The 16,012-nt window shown below is 46.3% G+C and overlaps 1 protein-coding gene across 3 annotated transcripts in view; it reads right to left on the bottom strand.

Moving 5' to 3' along the window:
* SCML2 (Scm polycomb group protein like 2) overlaps positions 1-882 on the bottom strand; it is a 60,594-nt gene extending 59,712 nt beyond the window's left edge. For all 3 annotated transcript variants that reach the window (XM_084844073.1, XM_084844074.1, XM_084844075.1), the window contains exon 1: positions 759-882. The gene's annotated coding sequence lies outside the window, so the exon portion shown is untranslated. The remainder of the gene's footprint in view (positions 1-758) is intronic.
* Positions 883-16,012: the final 15,130 nt, after the last annotated feature.

The following is a 16,012-nucleotide window of genomic DNA, read 5'->3' as shown; positions in this document are numbered from 1 at the left end:
AGGGGTGTCCATCCCCGCACCAGGACTTGAGCGATGCAGTTGCCGCAGCTCTCCTCACAGCCTAAACCTGGGGGGCCTTCCCGAGACAGAGCGCGCGGGAGGGAAGGAGAGAGACCTGCCATGCCCCCTGGCTAAACACAGGGTTAGCTCCCCTCGCCTGCTCTCCCACCTCCTCCTGCCTCTCCCCAAAGAGGAATGCAATTCCCTCCTTCGCCTTTTGATCACAAGAAAGGTGGGTATGGATGTTTAGAGTCTCCCCCCGCCTCGGCGGGTAGAACTCCTCTCCGTTCCCCGAACACAGACAGACACATAAAACTAAATGACCGGGGGGGGGGGGGGAGAGAGCGCGCGCTCCGAATTGCGCTGGGACCGAACTGCACAAGAGACGACGGAGGGGCCGAGGGTGCCAAAGGCCGAGCTCGGGGAGACTGGAGCGGGATGGGAGCGCCGCTTCCCCGCCTCAGCCAGACCCGCCTAGGAGGCAGAGGGGCTCGGCGGGGCAACTGACCCGACCGCCCCTCTACGCACGCCCCGAGGACTCTCCGGAAACGGGCGCCCGCCGCCGCCGATTCTCTTCTGCTCTCCGGGCTTCGGAGTGCGGGACCAGGGAGACGCCGCAGCGAGAAGAGGAGGCGCCGGCAAAGGGGGGAGGCGGCTCTGGCTTTGCCTCCTTTTCTTCCTCGTCAGACCAGACCACGGGGCTGCCCGGCGGCCCCGGGGCGACGCGAAACCTCTTCCTGGGCGCCGCCGGCACTCACCGAGAGGAGAGGAGCCGCCGGTCCCTGAAAGCGCCGGCGGCGCGGCTCGCGTGTCTGTCAGCTGCGCGCTGCCCCCGCCGCCTGGATTCACGCCGCCGCCTCCGCCATGTTCCTGGGGCGCCGCGCATGCCCGGCAGCGGCACTGGGGGCTTCCCTCCGCCTTCGCGTCCTCCCTTCACAGCCCGCTGACAAGGGGGCGGAGGGGGCTGGCGGCGGTTCACGCAGCACCGCCGTCGTTACCACCATGCTGCTGACCCGTGTGAGTGTGTTTGTGTAGCTCTCCACGCCCACACGAGGTTACTCCTGTGCACTTGCTGTTCCGCAGAGCGCGCCTCGACAGGCACACGCGGCGGCGCCCTGGGGGCGAAGGAGCTCGCGGAGGAGCGCCCGCCCGGACAGGACGGCAGCTGCAAACGGGCTAGCTGCGTGCCCCAAAAGCAGAGTTTTGGCTACAGGATCTCTAGTAGTAGTAATATTTTATCAATGATACAATAATAGTATATATTACTCTGTTACAAAATGCAAATTCAAACCAGCGAACAACGTAAAATAAAAAAATATACATCAGTTACACTTAAAAGCTTCGGAACAGATTTCTATGGAAAAAAATGTCCTCCGGTAATAGAACACAATTAAAAGATTGGAGGGGGGCGGTCATAAAACGGGCACTTACTGGAAAGGCCCTGTTCCTTGTCCTGTCAGTACACTTCCAAAAAAGAGATGTGGTGGAGCAATCTCTTCCGTTTGGTCTTAATTCGGCAGTCTCTCCCAGAGGCTTCCCATAGATGTTAAAACAATGTGTTGTATATATTCCATATGGAAGCATGTGTACATAATAAAAGCAAAATATTTCTATTCAGTGGAATGCATCTGTTTCTGTGGGCATATACTTTTTATTTATTATCAAAAACTTTGAGTCTATTCCTTTAGGCTTTAATTAGAAAAAATGTTTCCTGTCCTAAAACAGATGTGAATTTGATATTTATTTTGTCACATTTATATCCTGCCTTTCCTCCAGGGAGCCCAAAGCAGTGTGCATGATTCTCCTCCATTTTATCCTCGTAACAACCCTGTGAAGTAGAAGGCTGAGAATCAGTGACTGGCCCAAAGTCACCCAGTGAACTTCATATAGCAAAGCTAGCACGTTTATGTTATCACCAATTGCTACTCTGGTGAATTAGCACTGTGCTCATCTTGCATACATTTAAGCTATATACTGAATTGCCACAAGTGGTACTCTGGTTTTCAAAGGCCATTTGGCCAGACTGTTTACAATATTTTCCACTATACCCATGAGTATTTGTGTGTGGTTATGTACACACGCAAACACATTGAGGATAATATCTCATGAATCTGATGAATTGGACTCCAGTCCATAAAATCTTATGCCATAATAAATCACAGACAAGACTAACATGGCTACCTCTGTGAAAGTTGTTATGTATTGTTCTCTAATAATGATGTAATACAGTCTAACGTAAATGGCACACACGTGTAGGTGGAAGAGCCATCTCTGTTGAACTATGTCTGTTTGAGGTCCTTTCCTAGACTACTATCAAACTTACTGCAAAAAATTCCTCCTACCCCATCTTCACTATTTCCTATCAAGCTCTGTCTTTTCTTCAGTTTTTTCCTGCCAACCTTATATAGACTACAATCTTAAGGACATTTACTTTGCAGTAAATTTAATCCAAAATTGATGTGATGTAGGGACAATATGTATGAAATGTATGCCACAAGGGATTGGTACATTTCCCCATATCATTCATATCATATCCTGTCCATTTTGCTAAGAAGCTGACTTATCCTCACCTCAACTTTGTGAGGTTGATTAGACCAAGAGTTGTTGAAAGAGAAGCATCAAAATTTATTGGTTCAGCTCCCCCAACCCACCCTGCATTATCTTTTCTTGGTCTATAAAACTGTTATGCTTTGTACCTGCAGGGCCAGCCCAAACTATTGAATGAGGAATGGTGATTTTTTTGTTGAGAGATTGAGAAGACTACTTGTCCTTGAAGCAAGTTAATGCCATTTTATTTCAATCACCGTTGGGGCAATAGATTTTAATTCTGCTTGCTGTACATTTTTGAGGGGGCAGCTTTTAAAAGTTCTAATAGACACAAACCATTTTAAGGTTATTGAATTGGTTCTAGATGTTACAGTTTTTATTGTTCATAAGCTGCCTTGTGGGTCCATTTTTTGACGGAAAGATAGGGGAGAAATTATTCAAACAAATAAATACATTTCAAAGAGTAACACTTCAAAGGAGATTATAAGAATGGCTGTCAATCACATAGAAGGGCCTTGTCAGTTTCCCACACCTACCCTAGTCAGGACCCCTAGTGGGGAAGTAACTACCCTCTGCCTTTGGGAATTTAAACATTCTTTGCCTTTGTCCCCAAGTCTTACCTTAACAGCTATTTTACCACTCTACTATATTTCTCAACAGATTCATACCCCTGGTTAGGAAACTAGGAAGCTGCTTTATACTGAGTCAGACTATTCGTCTATCTAGCCCAGTATTGTTGACACTGACTGGCAGTGGCTCTCCAGGGAATTTTTCCAGCCCTACCTGAAGATGCCCAGGATTGAACTTGAGACCTTCTGCATTCAAAGCATGTGCTCTACCATTAAGCTATGGCCCCTCTCTCTGGTCAATATTAATGAACTATGATTGGGCCCACTAAGGGTTAAGTAATGGTTACAAAAGTTGTAACTTGCTAATTTTATCCATTACTGTCAACATTTTGAGACTGGTCCACTAGAAATGCAGCCCATGCGGAAAAGTGGTATTTTGCATTACCAAATAGTGTCACAAGTATGCTGTCATAATTTGCACTGGCACCAGACAACCCGGGAGAATTAATAAATAATAAAATAAATAATAATATGTCTGTTTTTTACCATTGCCTGGAGCCAGTGGTTGGATGGGTGGTAAACTGGAGCAAGGTGAATCCAAGCAAGATGAAAATGCTAATGGTTAGAAAGCCCAAATCTCCAAATGTAGGTCTGGCCATGCCCAGAGAGTGTTATGTCTGAATGGAAATTTGAAACTAAAGCTGCAATCCTATACACATTTTCCTGGGAGTAAGTCCCTTGAACACAGTGGACTTACTTTTGAGTAGTCATGCATAGGATTGTGCTCTAAGTGCACTGCTCCAAGATCTGCGGAGGGGGATGATTAATTAGGATCAGAGGAGGTTTCTCTGATCCTAATTAATCCCTCCTTCAGAACTCTATTAACTTCGAACTAGTGGCAGGGCCGTTAAAAGCTTATAGTATCCTGGAGGGGGACATTAGAGTATAGGGACACATGCCAGAATTCTCTCTTCCAGGATACTATAAAGTGTTAAGAGGCTTGATCAGAGCCACTTCCCAATGGCCTGCTTTTCTCCCCCCCTGCCACCCCACCCCCTTTCAAATGACTCCTTCAACTTTCTGTGCCTCTTGGAGGGCAATTACCATGTTCAGCCTTCATCAAGCTGTTTTGCAGCATTTTTCTTTTCTTGTTTACAAATGAATATTTTTCTGCATGTCCAGTGAGTATGTAGAAACTACTACCTTGCCTGTAGCGACCAGTGTCCTTGCCAGCAGCTGGTAGCCATGGGGCTACCAAATTCAGTATTGCAAGGAACAGGTGGCCAGCAATTGATGGCCAAAGGTAATGGATTAGACATATTTAAAAGCAGGATTAGACATATTTAATGGAAGATAAAACTATTAATGACTACTAGTCATGATGCCTATACACTACCTCTGTATACAGCGCATGTCTGTATACCAGTTGCTGGGGATCATGAGCAGGAGGGTGCTATTGGAGTCATGTCCTCCTTGTGGATTTCTCACAGGCAGCTGGTTGGCTGAATATGAACAGAATGCTGAACGAGCTGGACCCTTGGTCTGATCCAGCATGTTTCTTATTTTCGTAGGTGGGGACCTTCAACAACATGTTGAAGTCTCCCCACCCTTTAACAGGGGTGTTCCTAGCCTCTAGCTAGTGTAGAACAGGAGCTTTGTTATGGTATTTGGACTTACAAATACCAAGTCCAAATACTTGCAAGTATTTGGACTTGCAAATATGGGAAATTTTAACGTCATGATGCACACCTCCCAAATAACATCTCCTCTTCATGTGATATAAACACTTGCAGTTTGAGCAAGTCAGTTACCTTCCTCAGTTTCCCCACCCACCAAGCTTAAACTCAGCTGTGTCTTAACAATCCATAGGTCCTGGGGTCACTAAATTATTGGTCCTTGTTATGGGTTTTTTCCCCTTTCATTTTAAAAACTAATATTTTTCTGCATGTCCGCCAAATTATGTTGAAATATGTAATTTGTGGGTGGCTCCGTTTCTCTGCCCAGCTGGAATACCAAATTTGATATTAGAAAGAACAAGTGGGGATCATAACAAAAGATATCTCCAGCCTCCTGTTCAGGCTCAAGGAGCTGGAAAGGAACTTTGTAACGTGGTTCAAACTTTCAGCTGCTATGCGTTAAAGCACCAAAGGGTGCTTTCTTGTTATATGGTGGGGGGAGTGGTTTATGGAGAGTAGGAAAGGGATGGGAGGTTTTTAACTCCATAATGTGTATCCTATAAACCCTAATCCTCACCTCCAGGAAACTATAAGTTGTAGAGAGCTTCTGGCCTGGAATCTAGGCATTTTATAGCGAGGACAGGGGAAAGAAGTCTGTGAAAGGGAAAGGGTTAGTTTTTTTCCTCTACCTCCTGAAACAATTCTTTATAGGGGAGAGATCTACAGAGGGAAGTTCTCCAGGTCAGAAGGATGCTTACTGTATGTTGTCAGGGGTTTAAGCAGGCCAATTTCCACTCTCCCATACTCTCTATGTTGCTTTTTTGTTTGCTGTGTTTTCAACTGACACCCTAACATTCAGCATCTCAACTGGTCTCAACCATAGACTGAATACTTGCACAGTCTGCCTGATTTCTGGTTCCTTTGGATGCTTCACCCCTTCCTATAGGCTAAACATTCTGTAAGTCCTGGGACCTCAAATGTGTTTGACAGGCTGTATTAATGAGTTTGAAGAACGCTTTTAATTTTAATTTACACATGTATCTCCTTCTAAGGAATCCCCAAATATACAGAAACCACTCCCTTATTTTTGGATGTCTCCATTTGCTTCCAAACTGATGGGCACTCAACCACCTGAGTTTGCTATTAGAGAGAATAATGATTGTGATAACGATCTACTATTTTATTTATGACATTGTTCTAGATTCCTATATCCCTGACAGGGAGGATACTGTTGGTGTATTACAATGTGCAATGGCAACAGCATCAGATCTAGAAGAGGATGGGAACATTATCTGTGAACTTAGTGTCTTGTTTTTCCTATAAAAAAAACTATGGGAAAGCTAAGAAATGTTATATAGGCTTATTTTGCAATAGGTAGAAAAATACTGTCAGCTTATTGACAGAACTAGAAACACAAGGCCTAATGCGTACCATTGAGGCTAAGAGCTATGTATCAGGTACTCCCCATTCAAATTTGTCTCTGCTTTGAAGTCACTAGGTAGCCTTTTGCAAGCGACTCTCAGCCTCATACTCCCTACATCATGGGGATGACAGTCAAGTGAATACTGTTACAGCATTGTTGTGCGGGCTACAAGAAGATAATGTATTTTAGGTTTGTTGAACAATCAGAAGCACTATACAAATGCTAAGCATTATTAGTACTACCTAGCTGACTGCCTTTCCTTATATACACCAGATCGACTCCTGAGATCCTCTGAGGCAGCCTTATTGGTTGTTCTACAACCAACAGTGTTTCATCAAGTAACAGCATGTCAGTGGGCCTTCTTGGTAGTGGTACCGACCCTCTGGAGCACTCTCCCATGTATGATTCAAGAGGCGGAAATTAGTTTCAAATGCCTCTTGAAAACACATTTGCTCACGCAGGGTTTCCCTGACTTGTACTTGATCATGACACTGCTCTGTTTTACTGCTTTTGTTGTAATGCTTTTAAGGTATTTATTGTTTTGTACTGTTTTTATATTGTTTTTTATATTGTATGTGTTTTTATGTAAACCACTTGAAGATCCTGGAATGTCAAGCAATATAGAAGCAGCTTAAATGAATAAATAATTATCACACATTCTACCTGCTATGGAAGAAACTGCATGGTTTGTGGTGATTTCTGGCTGGGGAAAGCTGGGAGCTGTAGGACTTTTTTCTGTCTAAACATGTGTAGGATTGTGCCCTTAGTTCATTAAAAAACAAACAAACTGGACTTTACAATTGCCTTCATGCCACTTCTCATTAAGTGAGATTCTTTTGTGAGAGTACTTTAAGGGAGCAATCCTACTGGATAGGCGACCGCCTCTGAACTCGGAGGCGACCGCCTATCCAATGCAGGGCAGGAGAAGCACAGAGGAGATTGTCCCCTCTGCACTTCAGTCACCCTGCATTTGCAGCTAGACAGCCGATTTCGGCTGTCTAGCTGCAGGAAGGCGGAGCAGGGGAAGTGGCAGCCGAATGACACATTGGATGTGTCTGACTTCCCTGCCCCAGCAGGCCTCCAGGAATGCCCCGTTTTTGCTGCTCCGCACTCCTCTTCTGAGCGCAGGGCTGTTCTGCGCTGCCTACAAGGCAGCACGGGAAGAGGTGAAGGTTGGTTCTCAGGGAACCTACCTAGGAGCACAGGCTCTGAGGTCGGTTCCCAAGAACTGACCTATCCTATGGCCGTCTAGCTGCTAAGATTGCACCCTAAAAATGTTTTAAACTATTATTTTTATCTATATTGTTATATTGTATTTTAATGTGATCTGCTTATGGGTTTTAATATATGAAGCAATATAAAAGTATTACAAATAAATAATACTATAAGGGTGTAATCCTATGCATGTTTAGACAGAAAAAAAGTCCTACAACTCCCAGCATGCTGGCTGGGGAATGCTGGGAGTTGTAGGACTTTTTTCTGTCTAAAGATGCATAGGATTGCACCTTAAAACACTTATATGATTGACAACAATATTGTCAAAATGCAAACAGAGTTATAGTTCACATGCACCCAAGGGGAAGTCTATGTCCATTGAAATCAATGGCCAAACACCCACTGAATTTAAAAGGTCAGGGTGATTCCTTAAGTTGAACTCTACCCCTGACAATGTGAATCTGCTTGTGTACATTAAAGGAAAACATCTGAACCTCCTTTGAGAAGAGACATAGAGACCAGAAATCAAGTTGAATTCTGCAGAAACTGCATAACTTAGTTTCAGATATCCTCCAAGGCACCAGTGTGTGACACTGACTTATGTTTTTAATAATGTATTTTTCATTACGCTTCTATGTTTTGCCTGAAACATGAGAAATTCCATCTCCTGCTTCCTGGAATAAATATATGCAGCTTCAAAAGAAAAGGCAGGAATCGTTTTTACAGCTGGCAAATGTGAGCAGCCCTAGCATGCATTTTTTTTACATGCACTGTAATCCTATGCAAGATTACTCGAAAGCAAGTCCCAGTGAATTTACTGGGACAATACAAAGCAAGTGTGCATAGGATTGCAGCCCTAGAAAACAAGCATACACCTCTTGTTGTATTGCCAGTTTAGGTCAGTAATGCTGAATTTTTGCATATATGAATAAATAGGAAGTAAAGAAAATGCATCTAGACTTGTTTTTAGGGCTACAATAAATTACTACAAAAGGATTCTTACATTACCTCACTGGTATGGAAATTGCTGTAGCACTGCTGCATTCCACATTGCTGTGGCATGAGAAGCTTGAGGAGCCCACAGGGATGATATGGGGTCCTTGTGAGGGGAAGAGCTTCAGTGTGGGTTCCTCCCACATTTGCAAAACACAAGGTGGTCTCACCTTAACCAAAAGTACAAACAAGATAAACAAATTAAGAAGGGGTGAGTGTTAGAAGGTGGCATTTAATTTAAATGAACCAAGGCTACCAGTAGCAACAAGCAATAAATAACGTTAATGAACCACATAATATAACATAATATAAATGACAGTTTATCTAAATTAAATACTACCTTTTTACAATTTTCCACCTTAGCCTTTTATATTTATCTTGTTCCTCCCATAGTAAGGAGAAACACTGTAATGGCTCTTATACCATCAAGGTAACATAAGAACCTTGTTGTTGTTGTTGTTCAGTTGTTAAGTCGTGTCCGAGTCTTCGTGACCCCATAGACCATAGCACGCCAGGCCTTCCTGTCCTCCGCTCTCTCCTGGAGTGTGCTCAAATTCATATTCATTGCATTGGTGATGCTATCTAGCCATCTCATCCTCTGCTGTCCCCTTCTCCTTTTGCCATCAATCTTTCCCAGCATCAGGATCTTTTCCAGTGACTTTTCTCTTTGCATTAGGTGGCCAAAATATTTGAGCTTCAGCTTCAGTATCTGTCCTTCCAATGAGCACTCAGGGGCGATTTCCTTTAGGATTGACTGATCTGACCTACTTGCAGTCCAGGGGACTCGTAAGAGTCTTCTCCAGCACCACAGTTCGAAAGCATCCATTCTTCGGCAGTCAGCCTTCCTTGTAGTCCAGCTCTCACAGCCATACATTACTACTGGGAAAACCATAGCTTTGATTATACGAACCTTTGTCGGCAAGGTGATGTCTCTGCTTCTTACTATGCTGTCTAGGTGTGCCATAGCTTTCCTCTCAAGGAGCAAGCGTCTTTTAATTTCAAGGCTACAGTCACCATCTGCGGTGATCTTGGAGCCCAAGAAAGTAAAATCTGTCACTGCTTCCATTTCTTCCCCTTCTATATGCTAGGAAGTGATAGGGCCAGATGCCATGATCTTAGCTTTTTTAATGTTGAGTTTCAAACCAGCTGTTGCACTCTCCACTTTCACCCTCAACAAGAGGCTCTTTAGATCCTCTTCGCTTTCTGCCATTAGGGTGGTATCGTCTGCGTATCTGAGGTTGTTGATAATTCTCCCGGCAATCTTAATTCCGACCTGTGATTCATCCAACCCAATGTTTCTCATGATGTACTCTGCATATAAATTAAATAAGCAGGGTGACAATATACAGCCTTGTCGTACTCCTTTCCCAATTTTGAACCAATCGGTTGTTCCATGTCTGGTTCTTACTGTTGCTTCTTGTCCCTTGTACAGGTTTCTCAGGAGACAGGTAATGTGGTCTGGTACTCCCATCTCTTTAAGAATTTGCCACAGTTTGTTGTGATCCACACAATCAAAGGCTTTAGCGTAGTCAATTAAGCAGAAATAGACATTTTTCTGGAATTCTCTTGCTTTCTCCATGATCCAGCAAATGTTGGCAATTTGATCTCTAGTTCCTCTGCCTCTTCAAAACTCAGCTTGTACTTCCAGTAGTTCTCGGTTCACATGCTGCTGAAGCCTAGCTTGTAGGATTTTGAGCATAACCTTGCTGGCATGTGAAATGAGCGCAATTGTACGGTAGTTTGAACACTCTTTGGCGTTGCCCTTCTTTGGAATTGGAATGTAAACTGACCTTTTCCAGACTTGTGGCCACTGCTAAGTGTTCCAAATTTGTTGGCATATTGAGTGCAGCACTTTAACAGCATCATCTTTTAGGATCTTAAATAGCTCAGCTGGAATACTGTGATCTCCGCTGGCTTTGTTGTTAGTAATGTTTCCTAAGGCCCACTTGACTTCACTCTCTAGGATGTTTGGCTCAAGTTCAGTGAGCGCACTATCATGGCTATCAGGGACATTCAGATCTTTCCTGTATAGTTCTTCTGTGTATTCTTTCCACCCCTTCTTAATGTCATCTGCTTCTGTTAGGTCCCTGCCTTCTTTGTCCTTTATCATGCCCATCTTTGCACAAAACGTTCCCTTGAGATCTCCAATTTTCTTGAAGAGATCTCTAGTCTTTCCCATTCTGTTGTTTTCCTCGATTTCTTTGCATTGTTCATTTAAGAAGGCCTTCTTGTCTCTCCTTGCTATTCTCTGGAACTCTGCATTCAGTTGGGTATATCTTCCCCTTTCTCCCTTGCTTTTCGCTTCCCTTCTTTCCTCAGCTACTTGTAAAGCCTCATCAGACAGCCACTTTGCTTTCTTGCATTTCTTTTTCTTTGGGATGGATTGAGTTGCTGCCTCCTGAACAATGTTACGGACCTCCATCCATAATTCCTCAGGCACTCTGTCTAATCCCTTAAATCTATTCCTCACTTCCACTGTATATTCATAAGGGATATGATTTAGGTCATACCTGAATGGTTTCGTGGTTTTCCCTACGTTCTTCAATTTAAGCAGAAATTTTGCTTGGTAATTTATGACAGGGAGCAGTAAAGAAATGTTCTTCCCTTAATTTGGTAGTGTGGGAGCTACCAAAGTGCCACCTCCCACATCACTGGGGTAATGTGAGAAGCCTGGGAACCATGCAGGAAGTAGGGTGGCCACTTATGAATTGCCAGAAAAGAGGATCTGTATCACAAAAAAAAGAGGACAGCTATTTACATAAAAGTTGCATATGCTAATTTACATGCATAGAGGCAAATTTAGAAAGAAGAGAGCCAGGGCCTGCAGGAGAAGCCACCATCACCACTGGGGAAGAGGCGTGCCTGCTGCTGCCGTGCCTGCTGCTGCCGCCATCACCAACACCAGTCCTCCCCGTGGACTTCTGCCTGGTGGACCGCTAGTCCCTGCAGGACCAGGTCCCCAGGTACTGAGCCAGCTGTGCTGACTGTTCCACCTGCCCCTTCCTGGAGGGGCTACATAAGCTGGCTGGTTGAGGTGGCCTGGGAGAGCCAGGGCCTGCAGGAGAAGCCACCATCACCACCGGGGAAGAGGTGTGCCTGCTGCTGCTGCTGCTGCTGCTGCTGCTGCTGCTGCTGCTGCTGCTGCTGCCGCCGCCGCCGCCGCCGCCGCCGCCGCCGCCGCCGCCACCACCACCACTGTGGACTCCTGCCTGGCAGTATTTTTAAAGGGGAGTTTTAAATTGTTTTTAAATTTTGTGTGGAGTCTGTTGTGTTTTTAGGGGTGGGTAGCCTGCCTGATAGGCGGAAGCAAGGGGGCATGTGTCCACCTGATGGAGGCAGTGGGGGGAGTGTTTGGGGCCAGACTATTCAGAGGCTGGGTGGCAGGTGCTGGCGGAGCGCTAGGGGCAGGCCATGCCAGGTAAGGGGAACAAGGGAGAGATGTGTAATATCTGTCCCCTGCTCTGGGCCTGTCCAGAGCCAAAGGATGGCTGGGGGAGGCGTGACCCCATCTTCTGGCCTTCGTTTGCTGCTCTGCAATGCCAGGTCTGTTACCCAGAAAACCTCCCTCATCCATGACATGATTCTGGATGAGGGTGCAGACCTGGCATGTATTACGCAGACCTAGCTGGCTGAGGCCGCTGCTCCAACTCTTGCGGCCATGTGTCCAGCTGGATTTTCGTACGCACAGCAGCCGAGGGTTGGGGATTGGGGAGGGGGAGTGGCTGTTATCTATTCAGAGTCCTTGGTCTTCACCAGACCCCGTCTCCAGGAGACCAGGGTTGCTGAGTGCATGTATTGGAGGTTGGGTCTGAAGGGCAGTCTGGGGATTCTGCTCCTGTACCATCCACCCCGCTGCATGACTGACTCCCTGGCCGAGGTGCTTGAGGTAGTCTCTGATGTGCATGTGCAATCCCCTAGCTTATTGGTGTTGAGGGATGTCAACGTACATTCAGGGGCCGTCCTCACAGGAGCACCTCAGGACTTCATGGAGACCATGGCTTCCTGGGAACTGCGCCCTATTCCAAGTGGGCCCACCCATGTAGCTGGTCATGCGCTAGGCCTTGTGTTTGTTTCTGGAGAAACAGGGAGTGATCTGGAAGTCAGGGGTATATCCACCACCCCCTTGTCATGGTCAGATCACTATCTGGTGACGTTGGACTTCTCAGTTCCACAACCCCTCCGCAGGGGTGGAGGACCCATTAAAATGGTCCTCCCCAGGCGTCTTATGGATCCGAATGGATTCCTGAGCACACTTGGGGATTCTCTGGAGCATGCCAATAGCCACTCGGACAAGACCCGGGTGGGTGGGTGGAATGCCGCAATCACTGGGGCATTAGATCGGGTGGCTCCGAAACGCCATCTCCCCCTGAACAGGGCTGAGACTGCACCATGGTTCAATCTGCAGTTACGAGCTCTGAAACAGGAGGTGAGATGGCTAGAGCGCTGGTAGCGGAAGTCTTTCTCCAAAGACAATCAGACACGGGCTAGAGCTATATCTTCAGCCTATCACGTGGCGGTGAAGGCAGCAAAAAAGAAATACTATGCTGCCTCTATTGCGTCTGCAGAGTGCTGTCCCAGGAGGCTGTTCCAAGTGGTCTGGAGCCTGGTCGGTCCAGTTGCTCCAGAACCGCTGCAGCATTCTAAGGCCTCCTTTGAGGCCTTGCCAAGGCACTTTGCAGATAAAATTGAGCAGATTAGGAGTGTTATTCCGTGCGCTGTAGATACAGTTAGTGAGCAGGAGGCGGTCTGTGGCACACCAGTTTTGTGGGATCGGTTCCAGCTTCTTCCTTCTGATGGAGTGGACAAGGTGCTTTCATCTGTAAGGTTGACCACCTGCTTACTTGATCCTTGCCCATCTTGGCTCATTATGAGCTGCAGAGAGAGGCTGGGTGAGGGGATCAGGGTGGTGGTGAACACCTCCCTTGAGGAGGGAGTGATGCCATCAGCCCTCAAGGAGGCAGTGATAAGACCGCTTTTTAAAAAGCCCTCCTTGGATCCCCAAGTTCTGAACACCTTTCACCCAGTCTCGAATCTGCCATTTTTGGGCAAGGTGATTGAGCAGGTGGTGGTGATGTAGTTGAAAGCACACCTGGAAGAAGCCGATTATCTAGATCCATTTCAGTTGGGCTTCAGGCCTGGGCATGGGACAGAAACGGCCTTGGTCACCTTGGTGGATGATATGAGGAGGGCTCTGGATAGGGGCGAATGTCCTTCCTTGTTTTCCTTGACCTCTCAGTGGCTTTTGATACCATTGACCACAGTATCCTCCTGGACCGCCTGGAAGGGTTGGGCATTGAAGACACTGTAATATGGTGGTTCCGGTCCTTCCTCTCCGGCAGGTACCAGAGGGTAGCACTGGGAGATGAGGTTTCGGACCGTGGCCGCTCACTTGTGGGGTGCCACAGGGTTCCATCCTCTCCCCCATGCTATTTAACATCTATGTGAAGCTGCTGGGGGCTATCATCAGGAGGTTTGGGGTGCGGTGTCATCAGTATGCAGATGACACGCAGCTCTACCTCTCGTTCAAATCTTCACCAAGGTTGGCCATAGAATCCCTGTCCAAATGTCTGGAGACGGTGAGTGGCTGGATGGGGAGGAACAAGCTGAACCCTGACAAGACCAAGGTACTTTTGGTGGGAGACAAGAAGAGGCTGGGGGATGTTGACCTGGTGTTGAATGGGGTATGGTTACCCTTGAAAGACCAGGTCCGCTGTCAGGGGGTCATATTAGACTCCCAGCTGTCCATGGAGGCTCAGGCGTCAGCTGTGAGCCGGACAGTGCTGTACCAACTCCATCTGACACGGCGGCTGCGCCCCTACCTTCCCGACCATCTGCTCCCATCGGTAGTACATGCCCTGGTCTCCTCTCATCTAGACTACTGTAATGCGCTCTACGTGGGGTTACCTTTGAAGACTGTTTGGAAGCTGCAGCTGGTACAGAATGCGGCGGCTCGCCTGATTAAAGGCAGACACCGGCAAGATCACATCACTCCAGTGCTGAAGGAGCTGCACTGGCTACCAGTTGTTTTCCGGGCCAAATTCAAGGTGTTGGTTTTGACCTTTAAAACCCTATAGGGTTCTGGCCCAGCCTATCTCAAGGAGTGCCTCCAGCAACACCAGATAGGCTGCTCAACAAGATCAGCCTTGGATAGCCTTCTCTCTGTCCCATCAGCCAGGACAGCTAGGCTGGTGAGGATGAGGAAGAGGGCCTTCTCTGTGGTGGCCCCCACTGTGTGGAACTCCCTCCCTAGGGAACTCCGCCATGCCCCCTCTTTAATGAGCTTCCACCATGCATTAAAAACGTGGATGTTCAGGCAGGCATTTGGGGTGGGCTAGGGTAATTTTAGAAATGTGATGTTTTTAATGTTGAATTTTATTGTATGAACTGTTTTTATTGTTGTACATGAGTGGCTGGGTGACCAGCCAGATGGGCAATTAATAAATTTAATAAAATAAATAAATAAAATTCTTATAATGTGAACATTTATTATTTATTGTTTGTTTGTTTAAAACATTTCTATCCACCCTATATCATTAAGATCTTAGGGCGGCATACAGATAAAATCAATTTAATCATTATAAAACAAATACTTTAAACACCTAAAAACATATTAAACTATTAAACGAGCTAAAAACAGTTAAAATCTAAAACAATAAAACAGTTAAAACAATGTGCTAGGGAATGCATTTAGCCCTCAAAGGCTTTGGTAAAAAGCCATGTTTTACTTGGCGTCAAAACGAGACCAATGTTTGTGCCAATTGGGCCTCCAAGGGGAGGGCACTCCACAACCAGGTTGCCACAGCAGAGAAGGCCCTCTCCCATGTCCCACCATAGTGTATGTCTCATACTGGTGGGATGCAGAGGAGGGCCCCTCCAACTCAGTTCTCGGGCAGGCATATATTTCATAAATAGAAATACTGTACATCTTATAGTGTGGAAGACTGTGACCAGGTAACCTGTGTGCCTTGTTCAATCTGCTGTTCAGGTGCTGTTGACAGACAACTTCATGGCCCAGTTCTTCCCTCTGATGGTTCTTTATCTTTAAACTGGACTTGGACTGGAAGCCCTTCAAATAGAGGATACCCTCAAAATAGAAGACAGTCCTCTGGCAGCCCTTCAAATAGAGGCCTGTCCTCTGTAAAAGGAAGAGCCTGCACTGCAGCTGCTCTCCAGACCTGCATTCATTAAGTTTTTGGAGGTTAGCACTCTGTTAAGAACAAGGGTGGGCAACTTTTTTCTTTCGAGGGCTACATTCCCACGTAAGTAATCTGTTGGGGGCTGCATGTCAGGGATGGTCAGGGCTGAAGCCAGCAGTGGTTAGGGTCAGAGCCAAAAGTGAGTGGGTCAACCCTTTTCTCTCTCTCTGCCATCCCCTTTTGTCTCTCTATCCCTCTCTGCCATCCCCTTCTCTCTCTCTCTCTCTCTCTCTCCGCCACCCCTTTTTCTCTCTCTCTACTGGTAGATCTCTGGATGATTTTCAAAGGTTTCTGATTTCCAATTATAGCAATAATGATTATAAGCAACCCAACCCACCCCCATCACCACCAAATTAAGGGAGCAATCGTATGACCGCTAGTCAGCAGTTAGAC

Source organism: Heloderma suspectum, chromosome 3, assembly GCF_057233095.1.
Source record: "Heloderma suspectum isolate Gila_16-S chromosome 3, 16-S_ref, whole genome shotgun sequence".
Lineage (NCBI taxonomy): Eukaryota > Metazoa > Chordata > Lepidosauria > Squamata > Helodermatidae > Heloderma > Heloderma suspectum.
This window is presented reverse-complemented; position numbering and strand designations above follow the sequence as displayed.